Source organism: Heterocephalus glaber, unplaced genomic scaffold (genome assembly GCF_053883595.1).
Source record: "Heterocephalus glaber isolate CG9 unplaced genomic scaffold, H.glaber_assembly_v1.0 deba00001457, whole genome shotgun sequence".
NCBI lineage: Eukaryota > Metazoa > Chordata > Mammalia > Rodentia > Bathyergidae > Heterocephalus > Heterocephalus glaber.
In genome coordinates, this window is record NW_028258305.1 from 23,346,171 (window position 1) to 23,361,287 (window position 15,117).

Genomic DNA, 15,117 nt, shown 5'->3' on the forward strand with positions numbered 1-15,117 from the left:
TCAGAGAATGCAAATTAAAACAGCAATAAGATTGAGCCTTTCTGTCCCATGACTTAGCAGTGAGCAAAATGTATTTACTACACACCAGTGTGCACCAGATGATCATAGATGGATGACAATAAACAGGAAGTGAAGATGAATGGTGTGGGGTGGCCGAGTTTTGGAGCCCATTCTTCACTCTCACTGTGCAGGAGCCAGGAATGGAGGAACAGTACCGACTACACGGAGCACCTTGGCTCTGCTGTTGCCACTGTCTGTGAGGCAGGGGCACACAAATCAGAGAGCCTTGCCCTCCTGTGTTAAGGTATGACTCTGTGGAAACACCGTGATGTGGCATGGATCCAGTGCTGGCAGTGTTAGCCTCAGGTCTAATTGGGAAAAGTGAACTATGATAATACCGGATGGAAGCCAGTTCATAGCCAACTGCATATCTTCATATATATATATATAGTTTATTTTTAGAAGTTATACTGGAAATGTTAATGCAGAGCCTTATTCCTACATTTAAATAAAGAAACCCTTTAAAAACTTTGTATTAATTTCTCCGTTTATATCTCTGTTCCCTCAAATGTTTTAAACATTGGGCTGTCAGACTTTCTGTATACAAGGAGGGCATTCCCCTCCCACTCCTATAGTTTCAGATCAGATTTTTGACACACTGTTTTACTTTTAGTTTATTAGAAGGAAAAATTCTCTCTTGTGGCTAAATCTTTGCACCAGAAATTTTTCTAAGCCATACATCTCTAAAAATAGAAATTTACAGTGGAAATGTCAACTTCTTTGTGTTATGTCAGGTTAAAAATGTGTCACTAATTGTTATGCATTGGTTTGTGCCTATGTCCTGGGCCAGGATTATGTTTTATTCCAGTAACCACTCATGGGGGCAAAGAGGTGTGGTCCACTTCAGATATGTAAATATTTTCCTTGTATATGGTAAGTTAGTCCAAAGATTGGTTTGAAAAAATATGTGGGCATGATAGGCATTTAGTATTTGCAGACCTTTACTTAGTCAGGATTGCCCCTGTCTCCACTATACAGACCTGTATCCACTAGGGGACACAAGAGCACCTACTGGAAAACAAAATGAAAAACTGAGTAGATTAAAATTTAAACACTAGACTGTTATAAGATATATAAAGACTCATTTTTTATTTTCATCACTCAAGGAATTTATACATTTTGTTTAAATTTTAATTGTCATTGAAAACCTTTAAAACAGAAACAGTATCTTTCATAATTAAGGAATGAGACCAAACTAACTCCTAACTCCATCCTTGTGCCATCTGAATGCTTTTTAAAAACTGAATTCTTTTGTGGTCTACTGAAACTATGCTGAGAATGATTTGAAAATTACTTTACATAGAAAAGAATTACCTTTTAGAGTCAAGACGTGAGACATTTGGGGAGGACATCACCTATCAGATTCTTATGGACAAAACCCACAACTGTTCTGTATTTTATATCCCAGGCACTTGCTTGAGAACTATGAAACCCAAGAGACAGGTAGTTAAGGGCATTGCTGTTCCCTTCTAAAATAATTATCTGGGGGCTGGGGACTTAGCTCAGTGGTTCCGCCGCCTGCCTTGCAAGCACAAAGTCCCGAGTTGGATCCCCAGTACCAAAAAACAAACAAAAAATAAGATAAAATAATTATCTGATCTAACAGTTTGGAAACTTAAGTTGGGTTTTTGTTGACTGAAGGTTTTTTTTAAGGTATAATCTACAAACAAAATGCAACAATTTTTTTAAATGCAACAATTTTAAGTGAGAGTCTTTATTGACCATCTTTCCCTTTTAATTGGAGCATTTATTTCACTAACATTTAATGTAAGTGTTAATATTTGACTAAAAGTCTACAATTCTGTTATTTGCTTTCTATTTATCTTAACTGCCTCTATTCTTCTTTTTATGACCTATTTTGGGCAGAAAACAGAAGATTTAGTTTTCTATTTTAATTTTAGTGCCGTTTCAGCTCTACTTCTTTGCATTTTTTTTCTTAGTGGTTATTCTAGGGATCATAATATACATTCTTACCCTTTCACAGGTATAGTGGTTATTAAAACACTTTACCACCTTCCTTTTTGCTATGGTTTCCATATATAAATATCAATATACAAATATATAATACCAAAATACCATGTTATAATTTTTGCTTTAAATGCTAGTATGTGTTTTAAGTAAAATTAGAACGAACACACACACACACTCAACTTTATATTTATCCATTTATTTCCCATCTGGTGTCAATTTTCTTCAGTCTGAAAAATTCTCTTTAACATTTTTTGTAGGACAGGTCTGCTGGCAGTGAGTTCTCCTTTATCTAAAAATGCCTTTAGTTTTCCTTCATCTTTGAAAGATAGAATTTGAGGTTGTCAGTTTTTTTTTTTTAATTCAGCACTTTAGAGGTGCCTTTTCATTGTCTCATAGCTTCTGTTGTTCCAGATAAGGACTCAGGCATTATTCATTTTGTTGTTCTTCCATATATTGTATATATGTTCTTTCGTTCTGATGGCTTCCACAATTTTCTCTGTATCTTTGTTTTCCAGCAATTTGATTTTAATATTCCTAGAGGTGGCTTTTTTTTCTTTTTATCTTTCTTGGGGTTCACTAAGCTGCTTGGGTCTATACATAGTAGTTTTCAAAAATTTCAGAATGTTTTCACTGTAACTTCCTCATATATTTATCTATTGTATTCTCTCTTCTCAGGATTTCCATTACATTTATTTATATTTTTTGATCTTGTCCTACTGGTACCTGAGGCTCTGTTGTCCTTGCCCTCTTCTTTATTTATAATTAATTTTATTGGTACACATTTGACTTTTATAATGATTGCATTCATCATAGGGAATATGTACCTATACATAATGTATCTTAATTCTTTTTTTCCTCCATTTCCCCCCCTTCCCTTTAATATTTCTTCCCTTTCCCTTTATAAATTTTTGTTTCTATTGTTTTATTTCCGTTCTTTTTTTTTTTTTTTGGTACTGGGGATTGAACTCGGGTCCTTGCGCTTGTGCAGCAGGCGGTGAAACCACTGAGCTAAATCCCTGGCTCATTTCCATTCATTTTTATTTTTCTTACCCTTATTCCTTCCTTTCCCTTCCCTCTCCCCTCTCCCTTGTTCACCTTCCCATTTGAACATTTTCTTCCTTCTTCCCAATAGCTATCATTCATTTGGGTCCCTATTTGCCCTTTGAGTTTCTTTCTTTCTTTCTTTTTTGTTTTTGGTACCAGAGATCGAACTCAGGACCTTTCACTTGCGAGGCAGGCGACGGAACCACTGAGCTAAATCCCCAGCCCACACATGTTTAAATATTCCATTGTTTCTATTCTGTGAGAAACTCAAAGGACAGGTCCGGGGACTTAGCTCAGTGGTTCTGTTGCCTGCCTCTCAAGTGAAAGGTCCTGAGTTCGATCCCCGGTACCAAAAGAAAAAATTAAAAAACTACGTGTGTCCAATTTATTTCACTTAAAAGTACAGTCTCCAAGTGTATCTATTTACCTAAAAATGTCTAAAATTATCTTTCTTTATGGCACTGTAGTACTCCACTGTATATAAAAACCCACATTTTCTTTATCCATTCATCTACTGATGGGCATCTGGGCTGTTTCCAGGATGTAGCTATTACAAATTGTGCTGCTATAAACATGGATATGTATAGATCGCTGTGGTATGGATCCTTGTTACTCTTTCAAGAAGATACGAAGAAAGGGAATAGCTGGGTCAAGTAGAACCTCTAGTTTTAGTTTTTGGAGAAGTCTCCATACTGATTCCTATATTAGTTGTATCAATTTACAGTTCCATCAACAGTGGAAAAGGTTTCCTTTTTACCCCCACAGTCTCACCAACATTTGTTATTACTTGATTTCTTGATGATAGCCATTCTTTCTGTAGTGAGATGGGATCTCACTGTTGTTTTAATTTGCATTTCTCAAATAACCAGTAATGATGACTATTTTTTGTATATTTATTTGCTGTTTGTACTTCTTCATCTGAGAAGTATCTATTCATTTCAGATGCCCAGTTTTGGATTGAGTCTTTACATTGTGTGTGTGTGGGGGGGTTCTAATTTTTTGTGTTCTTTATATAGTCTAGATATCAGTCTTTTGTCTGAAGAATAGCTGCTAAAATTTTTTTCCCATTCTGTGGGCTGTTTCTTCACTCTGTTGGTGGTTTCTTTTGCTGTGCAAAAGCTTTTTAATGTGATCTGATCCTAATTGTTGATGCATTGTAATATTTCCTATGTGATCAGGGTTTTTGTCATAAAGTTTTTGGCTACACCTATGTTTTCAAGAGTTTTACCTGTTCTGTCTTCTAGCAGATTAAGTGTTTCTGTTTTAACATTTAGATATTAGATCCATTTCAGTTTTGTTTAGTGCATGGTGAGAGAGATGGGTCTAGGTTCAATTTTTGGCATATGGAAAGTCAATTTTCCCAGGACAATTTATTAAAGAGGCTGTCTTTCTTCCAGTGAAGGTGTTTGACCCATTTGTCAAAGATAAGGCGGCTGAATGTGTTCAGAGTTATTTCTGCATTTTCGATTCTGTTTCATTGATCCTCAGGTCTGTTTTTTGTTTTTTTTCTTTTGCCAGTACCATGCTGTTTATATCACAGTAGCTTTGTAGTATAATTTGAAGTCAAGGATTGTGGTGCCATCTGCCTTGGCTTTGTTGCCTGGGATTGCTTTTGCTTTCTAATTCTTTTTCTGGTTCCAAGTGAATTTTAGGATTGTTTTCTGTAGTTCTGTGAATTATGCTATTGGGATTTTGATCAGGTTGCATTAAATCTGTATAACAGTTTTGGAAGTGTGGCTGTTTTCACTATATTGGGTCTGCCTATCCAGGAACAAGGAATATCTTGTCATTTCCTGATATCCTGTCCTCTTCCATCTCCTTTTTGAGAGTACTGTCCTTTTCAATGTAAATATCTTTTACTTCCTTGGTTAGAGTGATTCCTAAGTATTTCATTTTTCTTGATGCTATTGGGAAAGGTATTGTTTTTCTAATTTCTCTTTCAGTGAGTTTGTTATTTGTGTACAGGAATGCTATTATTTTTTGAGTGTTGACTTTGTATCCTGCTATACTACTGAATTTGGTTATTAGTTCTAGGAGTCTTTTGGTGGAATTTTGGTGGTCTTCTATATAGAGTATCATGTCATCCGCAAATAATGATAATTTAACTTCTTCATTTCCTATCCTTAGTCCTTTTATTTCTTTCTCTTATCTAATTACTCTAGGTCATGTTTCCAGAATGCTATTAAATAGGAGTGGTGATAATGGGCAACCTTGTTTTGTTCCTGATTTTAGAGTGAAAGCTTTCAGTTTTTGACCATTTAGTATGATGTTGGCTGTTGGTTTGTCATAGATGGCTTTTATCAAATTGAGATAAAGATCTTCCAATTTTCTATAGAGTTTTTATCATTAATGGGTGTTGGACTTTGTCAAATGCTTTTTCTGGGTCTGTTGAGATGATCATGTGCTTTTTGTCTTTGGTTCTGTTAGTGTGATGTATTACATTTATTGATTTGCATATGTTGAACCATCCCTTCAACCCTAGGATGAATCCTTCTTGGTCAAGGTGTATGATCTTCTACATTCTGTTTGCCAGTATCTTACGGAGGATTTTTGCATCTATGTTCATTAAGGAGATTGTCCTGTAGTTCTCTATTTTGATTGGATCTGTCTCTGGTTTCAATATCAGGGTAACGCTTGCTTCTTGGAATGAGTTTGAGAGTATTGCTTCCTTTTTATTTCATTAAAGAGTTTGAGGAATAGTGGCATTAGATCTTCTCTAAATTTCTTATGGAATTCAGCACGGAATACATCAGGACCTGGGCTTTTCTTTGATGACAGTTTTTAAATCTTCAATATCATGGATATTGAGTTATTTAGAGTTTTTATATCTTCTTGATTCAGGTTTGGTAATTCATATGTATCTAGAAATCTGCCCATCTTTATTAGTTTTCCATCTTATTGGAGTACAGGTTCTCTTAAGTAGGTATTGATGATCTTCTGGATTTCTGCATGATCCATTGTGATTTTGCCCTTTTCATTCCTAATTGCATAGTCTTGAGTCTTTTCTTTCCTTTTCTGAGTAAGATTGGAAAAGGGGTTTTCTATGTTATTTAACCTTTCAAAGAACCAACTCTGATTTATTGATTCTTTGTATTGTTCTTAGTCTTGATTGCATTAATTTCTGCTCTGATCTTTATGATTTTCTGCCTCATATAAGCCTTAGGTTTAACTTGCTATTCTTTTTCTGGAAGCTTGAAGTTCAACATTAGGTTATTTATTTGAGCTCACTCTATTTTTCTGATGTGAGAATTCATTGCTATAAATTTCCCTCATAAGACTGCTTTTCATTGCATTCCATAAGTTCCAGTATGTCATATTGTTATTATTGTTTAAGTGTAGAAAGTGTCTAATTTTTTCTTTAATTTCATCTGTGACCTATTGATTGTTCAGGAGGGAGTCATTTCTATGTGTTTTTGCAGTTTTTGTGGTTTATTTTACCATTTATTTCCAATTTTATTGTACTATGATTTAATCATTTGTATGAGCTAATTTCAGTTCTTTGCATTTACTTAAGCATATTGTATGAGCCAGTAAATGGTCTATTTTGGAGAAAGTCCTGTGTGCAGCTGAGAAGAATGTGTTTTCTTGTTCTTGTTTTTGTTTTTTCCTTCTCTCTTTCCTTCCTCTGTCTTCACCAGTTTCCCAAAGATTGGATAATCTTTTTTTTCTCCTTCACCCTTCCTTCTAATGTCTTTCTCTTCTTTTATTTTGCTATTTTTTCTTCTTGTCCCTTTTATATTTTCTCCCCTGAAGGTAAAATTACTCTACTGAGAGGATGTCTATTGTAAAAGTTTCTGATTTGTTTTAGATTTTGCTACATCACTATAAATCTTATACTGATGGTTAAAGGTGGCAAATTAACAGTTTTGACAGTCTGTCTTTTTTTAGACTGTGCTAAAATGATGTCTGGCTAAGCACCCTCTCCAGGAAACAGCAGAGTATTGGACTGGAGTCACTCACTAGTTGTTGTAGCTCACAGCCTCCACTTGCTTCGTTCCACTGGTGCATTTCTCCTTGGAGGTCCCTGGGGCCACCTACCCTCACTGTGTCTCCATAGATTTGTTCCTTCTCTCTCATACTTCGAGCTGGAAGTCAGGGAGAAAATACAATTCTCCCTTCAGATCCTTCCTGGGTCCTGGGCATCCACCTCCTTCTTCTTTTCTTCCCCAAGTTGTTTTCCAGTGTCTAGATTCTGAGTCTCAGAGAGGCTGTTTTACTACTGTTTATCACTCCACCATTTTCTTTTTTTGGTTTTTTGAGACAGGGTTTTATTATGTAGTTCAGGCTGACATTGAACTTGCTATGTTGCTTAGGCTGTCCTTGAACTTGCCCTAATCCTCCTGCCAAAGTCTCCTGAGTGCTGAGATTACAGATATTCGCCATCATGCCTGGCATATGCTTTTGATTAGGGTTGTTTTGAATCTGTAGATCAAGATAGGGAAGACCGATATCTTGACAGTATTGAGTTGTCCCATCAGGGCATGGAATATATCTCTCCATTCATTTAATTCTTCAATTTATTTCACTAGAGTTTTGTAGTTTTTTTCATATAGATCATATTTTGACAGACAGATAAATCATATAGATAAAAATATATATTTATAATTTTTTAATTTTGAGAGTGCTAATATAAGTGATAATATATTTTTAATTCTTTTCTTTTTTTTCTTCAGTACTTGGGTTTGAACTCAGGACCTTGTGCTTGCCAGGCATGTGTCATGCCACTGAGCTACATCCCTGGCCCTATTTTTAATTTTTAATGCCACTCATTCATTGCTGACACATGGGAACACGATTGACTTGTCAATTCATCTGCATCCTTACTATGATCACGCATTAGTTCTAGGAATTTTTTAGTTAATTCATTTGAGTTTTCTACATGGACAGGAATGTCACTGATAAAGTTTTATTTCTTCCTTTCTGATCTTTATACTTTTTATTTCCTTTTCTTGTTTTATTGCATTACCTAGGACTTGTAGTATGATGTTGAAAAGGAATAGTGACAAGGGACATCCTTGCTTTGTCTTTGATTTTACTGAAAAATCCTGTAGTTTCATACCATTAAGTATGATATAGCTACAGGAGTTTTTGTAGATGTTTTTAACCAAATTGATGTTCCCTTTTATACCTAGATTACTGAGAGTTTTCATTATGAGTGGGTATTAGATTTTATCATTTTTTTCTACATCTATCAATACAGTGATATTTAGTTTTTATTATTTAGCCAGTTGATGTGTTGGAATCTATTAATGAGCTCTTGAATGTCAAACCAGACTTGTATACCTGGAATAAATCAGTTGGCTATGGTACAATATTCACTGTTAGACTTTATTTGCTAACATTTTATTGAGGTTATTTTAGCACCTCTGTAAATGAGAGATATTAGTTTTTGAAATGTCTGTCTGGTTTTACATTAGAGTAATGCTAGCTTTATTGAGTGAGTTAGAACTCCTGTTCTTCTATCTTCTGCAGGAGATTGTAAAGAATTAGTATAATTTCTTCCTTAAATGTTTGATAGAATTCTGTAGAGAATTCACCTGGTTGAGGGTTTCTTTTTTAAGTCTGTTAGGGAGAGTACAAGGTCACCCTTACTCTGGGACTAGAATAGCCCATTTTTCCCTTGGTGGGGTATCAACCAGGTAGGTGTGTGCTGTGTTCAGAGTGGTGGAACATGTTTTTTCTCCAAGTTCCACGCAGTCTCAGGAGTCTCTGTACAACTCACAACTTCCAAGCAGCTATTTTCCTCTGGTCTTGTGGAGTTGTCCTGGTGCCTGGCTGTGTGCAGCTTTGCTAAATACTTAAGATATCTCTTAAACAAATTTCTGATGTTCTGTTATGCAAACCTTGGTTCTCTCTGGTATGGTTTTAAAATTCTAGCTGCTTCAGGGCTCCTTGCCACCAGTCTGTGCTTCCCTAGCTCATTAAGACTATTATGCTCTGCTTGTGCACCATCTAGAAAGTGACCTCAGACTCAAAACTGAGGCAATTGTGTGGTTCGTCCTAGGTAGCTTTCCTGTCTCTGGGATCATAGTGCTACATTGCCTGATGTCTAATGTCTAAAATCAGTTGCCAGATATTCAGACCCATTTTTTTAGGCTAAGACTCCAATGAGGCCTGGCACAGAAAAGCTGCTGTAGATCTGGTAGATTCCAGAGGGTACACAGTGCCCTGGAAACAGTAGTTCTGGCCATTCAGAGTGGGAGCCTCATTGAACATGTGTGGACAATCATTTGATACTCTCAAAGATTCATGCCCTGGGAGTGAGACTATTGAGTCCTGGATGGTTAGGTTTTAAAAATTATTTTCCAAACAGTCATTGTTCCAGGGTTTTTTCTATCAAGTTGGCTTGAATAATTAATTGGTTTACATAACACAGTATAAGTTCATGCAAAAACTGATGCTTCAATGCTGAGTTAGCAATTGAGGAATCTTCTGCACATCTTCCTTATGCTTTATCACAGAAGGTTTTGCAAAGAGAACCTCTTCCTGTGATCCCACCCCCATTATGACCACTGGTCGTTCTGGTTTTTTCCCCTTCCTTTCCCTTCCCTCTCCTCCTCTCCCCCTCCCCCTCTCTTTCTCTCTCTCTTCTTTCCCTCCCCTCTTGTCTCCTCTCCCCTCTCTTCTCTCTTTTTCCTCTCCCTCTCCCTCATTTTCTTTCTTTCCTTCTTCCTTGTAGTACTAGGGATTGAACCCAGGACCTTTTCACTAAGCCCAGGCTGGCCTCAAACTGGCACTCCTCCTGCCTCAGCCTCCCCATCTGCTGGGTTTACAGGTATGCACCACCATACCTGACTTAACTGGCCATATTTTAGTACAAATTTCTAGTTTGGGGAGAATTTCTCCAATGCTGAAAGACCAGTGCCATTTGCTGTCTTCATCTCAGAACTCCGTAAGTATCATAAGTTCTTCACTGTAGTTTATTCCAAGTATATCTTTTTTTTAAAATGAGCTTATGAAAAAAATCTTTCTCAAGCCTTCTTTTCAAGATTAGTTGTCCTGTTGCATGTGTGATCAGTAGAGTTAGAATCCAGGTTTTTAAATAGCTAAATTATTTTTATGGTGCTGAACTCTGTCCTCATCATAAAGAGAGGGCATAAAGACTCCTTGTGTACTGGATTTGAAGAGCTGCAGAAGGAGCTGCTTTTACACACAGTATTCTGTTTTTTCAAATGTTTCCCATTCTCCTGTCAGTTCTGCCTGTCATGGGTCATTCACACACTCCCCTGGACGACTGTTTTAAACTGTCGTGTGTCAGTCAAAGAAAAGCAGATGCAAAATGAGGAACTAAACTTTCTTTTATTTAAAATTGGGTGGGTTTTCCATGTAGTGTCAAGCTGTGTTTTGATTTTGGCAACAGGAAGGGACACAAAGGGATGTGAGTGGTAATGCTAAATAAAATAATAACTCAAGAATATTGCACCAGAAATACTGGGGAATAAAGTTAAGTTTAATATGGCATATATATATATATATATATATATATATATATATATATATAGTAAAATTTTTTGTCATTGTAGAAGCTGTAGTCCACAGACAGTGTTGCGTCCGGAAGGACTTTCTTTTTAAATAATAATTGTGAGATCATTTTAGTGCTTCAGAACAAAATAAAACACAGCAGTTTGATGAGCAATTCTTCAGACATTTGTGGTAGAGTAATAATAAAAATGTGGATTCTGACCTCAAAAATGCTGGCTAGCATAAATGACCACTTATATTTCTTTTTAAAAATCTCATAAATTTTATGTAAAACTATAATTGTCCAAATAGTATGTCCTTGACTTTAGAAACTGTTTACACAGTTCAGATAATTTGCCCCACAATTCAGAGCTTCGTAACTTCTTTTTAAAAATGGGACAGTCCTTTTTTTCCTGGCATCAAGTCCTTGGGGATTGTATTAGCACAGTCAGTCCTGGGGGCCTCACCTCTCATACTGGTGACTGCTCATAGGGCAATCTGTCACATCTCAGCTTTCAGCAGTTCCAAATGGAGCTTCTTAAAGACTGCACTCCATATGATTTTCCCTGTACTCTGAACACCTAGCACAACTAGTGCAGTGTCTTGTATATAATAGTTGCTTAGAAAATGTTTTCAGAATGGCCAAGTGAATGCTTGTGCTTTAATGCCAAAGTCATTTTCATCACAGTATGGAACTTTAAAAATATTTTCTTCCACAATATATAAGATTTTTACTTTTAAAAAATAATGTTAACTCTTCAGTACTATCCTGGGTAAAAGCTTGGAAAGAATGTAAGCAAAATCTATGGTTATAATCGACAACAGTCCTTATGGAAATTTCTCTTACATAAGTAGCTGCTAGAAGAATTAAATTTTAACTCAATATGTTGTCTTAACCTTTTTCCTTGCTAAGTATTTTGGTGAAGTAGCTGATCTGCTGTGTGCTTTTTAGTAACCTCATAGTGCTTCAGTGTATGGCAGTTCTGTTCTTTTTTTTTTTTTTTTTTTTGGAGACAGGGTCTTGCTTAATAGCTTAATAGTTCAGGCTAGCCTTGAACTCATTAGCCCAAGCTGGCCTCAAACTGGCAGCTATCTTCCTGTCTCAGCCTCCCAAGTGCTGGGATTACAGGTGTGTGCCACCACGCCTAGCGCTATTCTATCATTTATTTTGTATGAATTTTCCAGGTGGATTTTTACTTTACACACATACACCCGTCTTGCTGTTTCCTTAAATACACATGTGTATTTCCTTAAAATTAATTCTTATATATGAAGATCTATGCAAAGTCATATATATATATAATATATTATAGATTGTTGTGAAGAATCAACTAGATGATTATTGTAAAGCTTTCCAAGGCTGACAAAATTTCAAGGGCTTTTGGTAACATAGGTTATTGTTTTTATGGCTTCTACCTTCCCACTAGTGAAAGTGACTGTTTCAGTTAGAAAAACATCAGAGATCCCAGGTCATAGTGTCTTGAACAATAAGGACATCTATGGCTCTTTTTGGAACAGTAAGAAAGTGTCACTGCGAGAAACCCAGAGGAAATGGTAGTGTAGAACTGGTTAATCTCAAAGCCCAGGTGTCATGAAGAACAATCTCACTATATGCCAGCTGCCATCCAGTGAGTTGGCTTTTCCTCACCTGAGTTCCTTTTGGGAAAAGTCTGAGAATGTGCATTCCTCTTGGATCTTTCTTGATTCCTGGAGATCTACTTCTTTTTTTTTCTTCACTAAATTGTTGTTTTCCAGGTGTCTCAATTCCAGGTCCTGGAGAGGTAGTATTTTGCAACTGTCATTTTTTGTTGTGTAATTTTGCAGGTGTTAAGTTGTTACCTACAAGAACATCATTACCAACAAACATCTGGGATCTGTCATTTTTATTAAATTTTCTGTATTTGTAAAACTTTTTAGAAAATAAAGTTTATTTTAAAGTCTTAGAATTACCCCTTTCTATTTAAAATGTCTCCAGTTATGCCAAAGATTACTAAATTAGAGTCAGATTTTTCTCTGAATCTTTTCTCTATTAACCCTTCTATTAACCTAAATCTGGTAGTTGAGCTTGCTTTTAGAAGTCTTACTGCATTATTCTTTTTTCTTCTAAGCTTAAATGATTCATTTTAAGGGCAACTTGTACTTAGTTAACATATTACAATTGCTGCAATTTTGAAAACTGTTATAATCAGGAACCTCTTTTCTGAAATACACAGTTTCTAACTAAACTTGAAATGTATTTCTCACTTACTTTGCTTCATAACTGTAAACCTCTCCATCAAACAGTGATTCATTTGTCTATAATGTTTCAGAATATCAGATGATATATCCTTGAACCATATACCTATTCCTGGCTAACTTGTTTTCTTTTTCTCACATGTTAATCTCAGTTGTCTATATGACTTGTGCTGCTCATTCCATATTAAAGATATGTGAAACATACTGTATGTGGTGCATTCTATTTCTTTCTTGATCTTCTATGTTGATGGGAAGTTACTAAATTAATTTTATGACCCAGTAATTGACCCAACCCTCAGTTTGAGGTTGCCTCGTATCTCGTGGATGTGGGGCAGCTTCTGCAAAGAACACAGCTGCACAAAAGTGGGGTAGATCCATGAAACACAGTCAGGCTTCAGTTTGAAAGGAGAAGGGGTTGGGAGATAAGAGGTAGGAGAGACAACTAAGTTGTCTTCAATAGGACCATAGCTTATTTGTTTAGCTAGCCTCAACTTCTGGTGTGCTTTGAATTATATAGAGTTGTTTTTCCTTATTTTAATAGTTCCAAAATTTACTCTTTCTTTTTCCAACTTATTTATAGTTTTGCCTTTCCCTCAGCTATATTTTCTTATTGCTATTATTGTGCTTGTCTTTACATTGTTATCCTGTCATTTTAAAGGTCCTCCTTTCATTCTTCCGCTTCTACTCAGAAAAGACTAGCTTCGTAAAAGCTACAGTTCAGAAGTAATCAAGTTCTCAGTGAAGCCTGAGGCTTTACTTTATGGTGTTTTTCATGATTATGGTTACTTGTTAAATATTATAATCCAAACTTTTGAGCTGTGGCCTGGATAATCACCAACTGAGTTATCTCCAAAGTACAGAAGTACTTCTGTACTCTCAGTCTTCCAGAGCAAACATTTATGTTATTAAATGATAACAGTGTAATCAGAATACCTGAGGACTCTGCTATATTGCCTTCCTCGTTTCCTTGGGACATTTGGAGAAATTTGCTGACCTACAGTTCATAACTGAAAACAAGAAGTAGAAAATCATTAATTTTAGAATTATGACTAACATCAAGTGTATTCATTGTAGTAACATACCTTCAATTAGTAAACAAAATTTACTCTGAAATAGTGCATTTCATAACTGTAAGATACAGTTTTCTCATCTCTTAATATTTCTGAAATCAAGATACGTCTTACAGTCAATGGTGTCCTATAGTTGCTATTGACCTTGTGGTCAATCTTAGTGAACTTTCTGTGTGAATGTGCTTGTTAATCCTGAAGATATGACTGAACTCCAAACCCTTTACTGTTTTAATTGACTATCCTTGGACGATAAACCATTTAAGGAAGGAATGGGAATTTTAAAGTGGCCCCAAATCTCTTCTTTTTATATCTTCTGTTAAGATATGGCAACTATTATCAATCAAAGTTTTCAAGAATAACTATCAAAAGCTTGAAAGGAAATTCAAGAGAACAGCTCTGTGAAGAAATGCTATATTGCAAGCTGGGTAGGGTGGTGCACACCTTTTATCCCAGGACTGAGAAAGTTGAGTCAGGAGGATCACTGTGAGTTCGAGGCCAGCCTGAACTGCATAGTGATACCCTGTCTCAAACAAAACAAAACAAAGAAATGCTATGTTGCCAAGGGTCTTGATAGCATAAAAGACAATACTGCTTGGAAAACCTTGATCCCCTGCAGCTCTGAGTGTAAGAGTGATTCAGAGGAGTGAAATGATGCATGTGAGGAGTTGTTAGGAATACCTCAGCCAGGTTAGATTGCTTATAACTATTATGCATGATATATGTTTTAAAATTTTTCTAAATAGGTCTAGAAAGGTTCCTTCAGTATTTAAAAATTCTAAGCAATAAAGCATTTTGAGGTGGTTTGACAGCATATTTTCTTTCTTAGTGGTATATAAAGTAATGGTGTTTTATATAAGCAACATTGTCTCCAATTTGATAAAATATGATAGTTTGATTTACTATGCAACTTACTATTATTGTATTGCTTCCTATTATAACTTGATGTTTTCTTGAACATCTGATGTAGTGATGATAACACTACAAGGCAATGCATGAGTAATAGAAACCAGTATGCTTTAAAGCACAGTGCATCAGCCGTAATACCACATGGGTACTTGTTAGAATGCACATTCTCAGGCTCTACCCCAGACATACTGAATCAAAACTTTGGACATCTTTTAATAATCCCTAAAGGTGATTTTAATGCAAGGTAAAGTTTATGAATTGTTACTCCAGGCAGAATTATTTCAAACAAGGAAAAAATACTGGTGGTATTATTTTCAAATCAAATGTAGGAGTAGCCTAGAGTTTAAGAAAACACAGATTCCTTAAGTTC

General features: G+C 35.8%; 1 protein-coding gene across 3 annotated transcripts in view; it reads left to right on the top strand.

Annotated features, from left to right (window-relative positions):
• Positions 1–15,117, top strand: part of Srbd1 (S1 RNA binding domain 1) — a 240,327-nt gene that overhangs the window by 184,490 nt on the left and 40,720 nt on the right. The gene's annotated exons all lie outside the window — the stretch shown is intronic.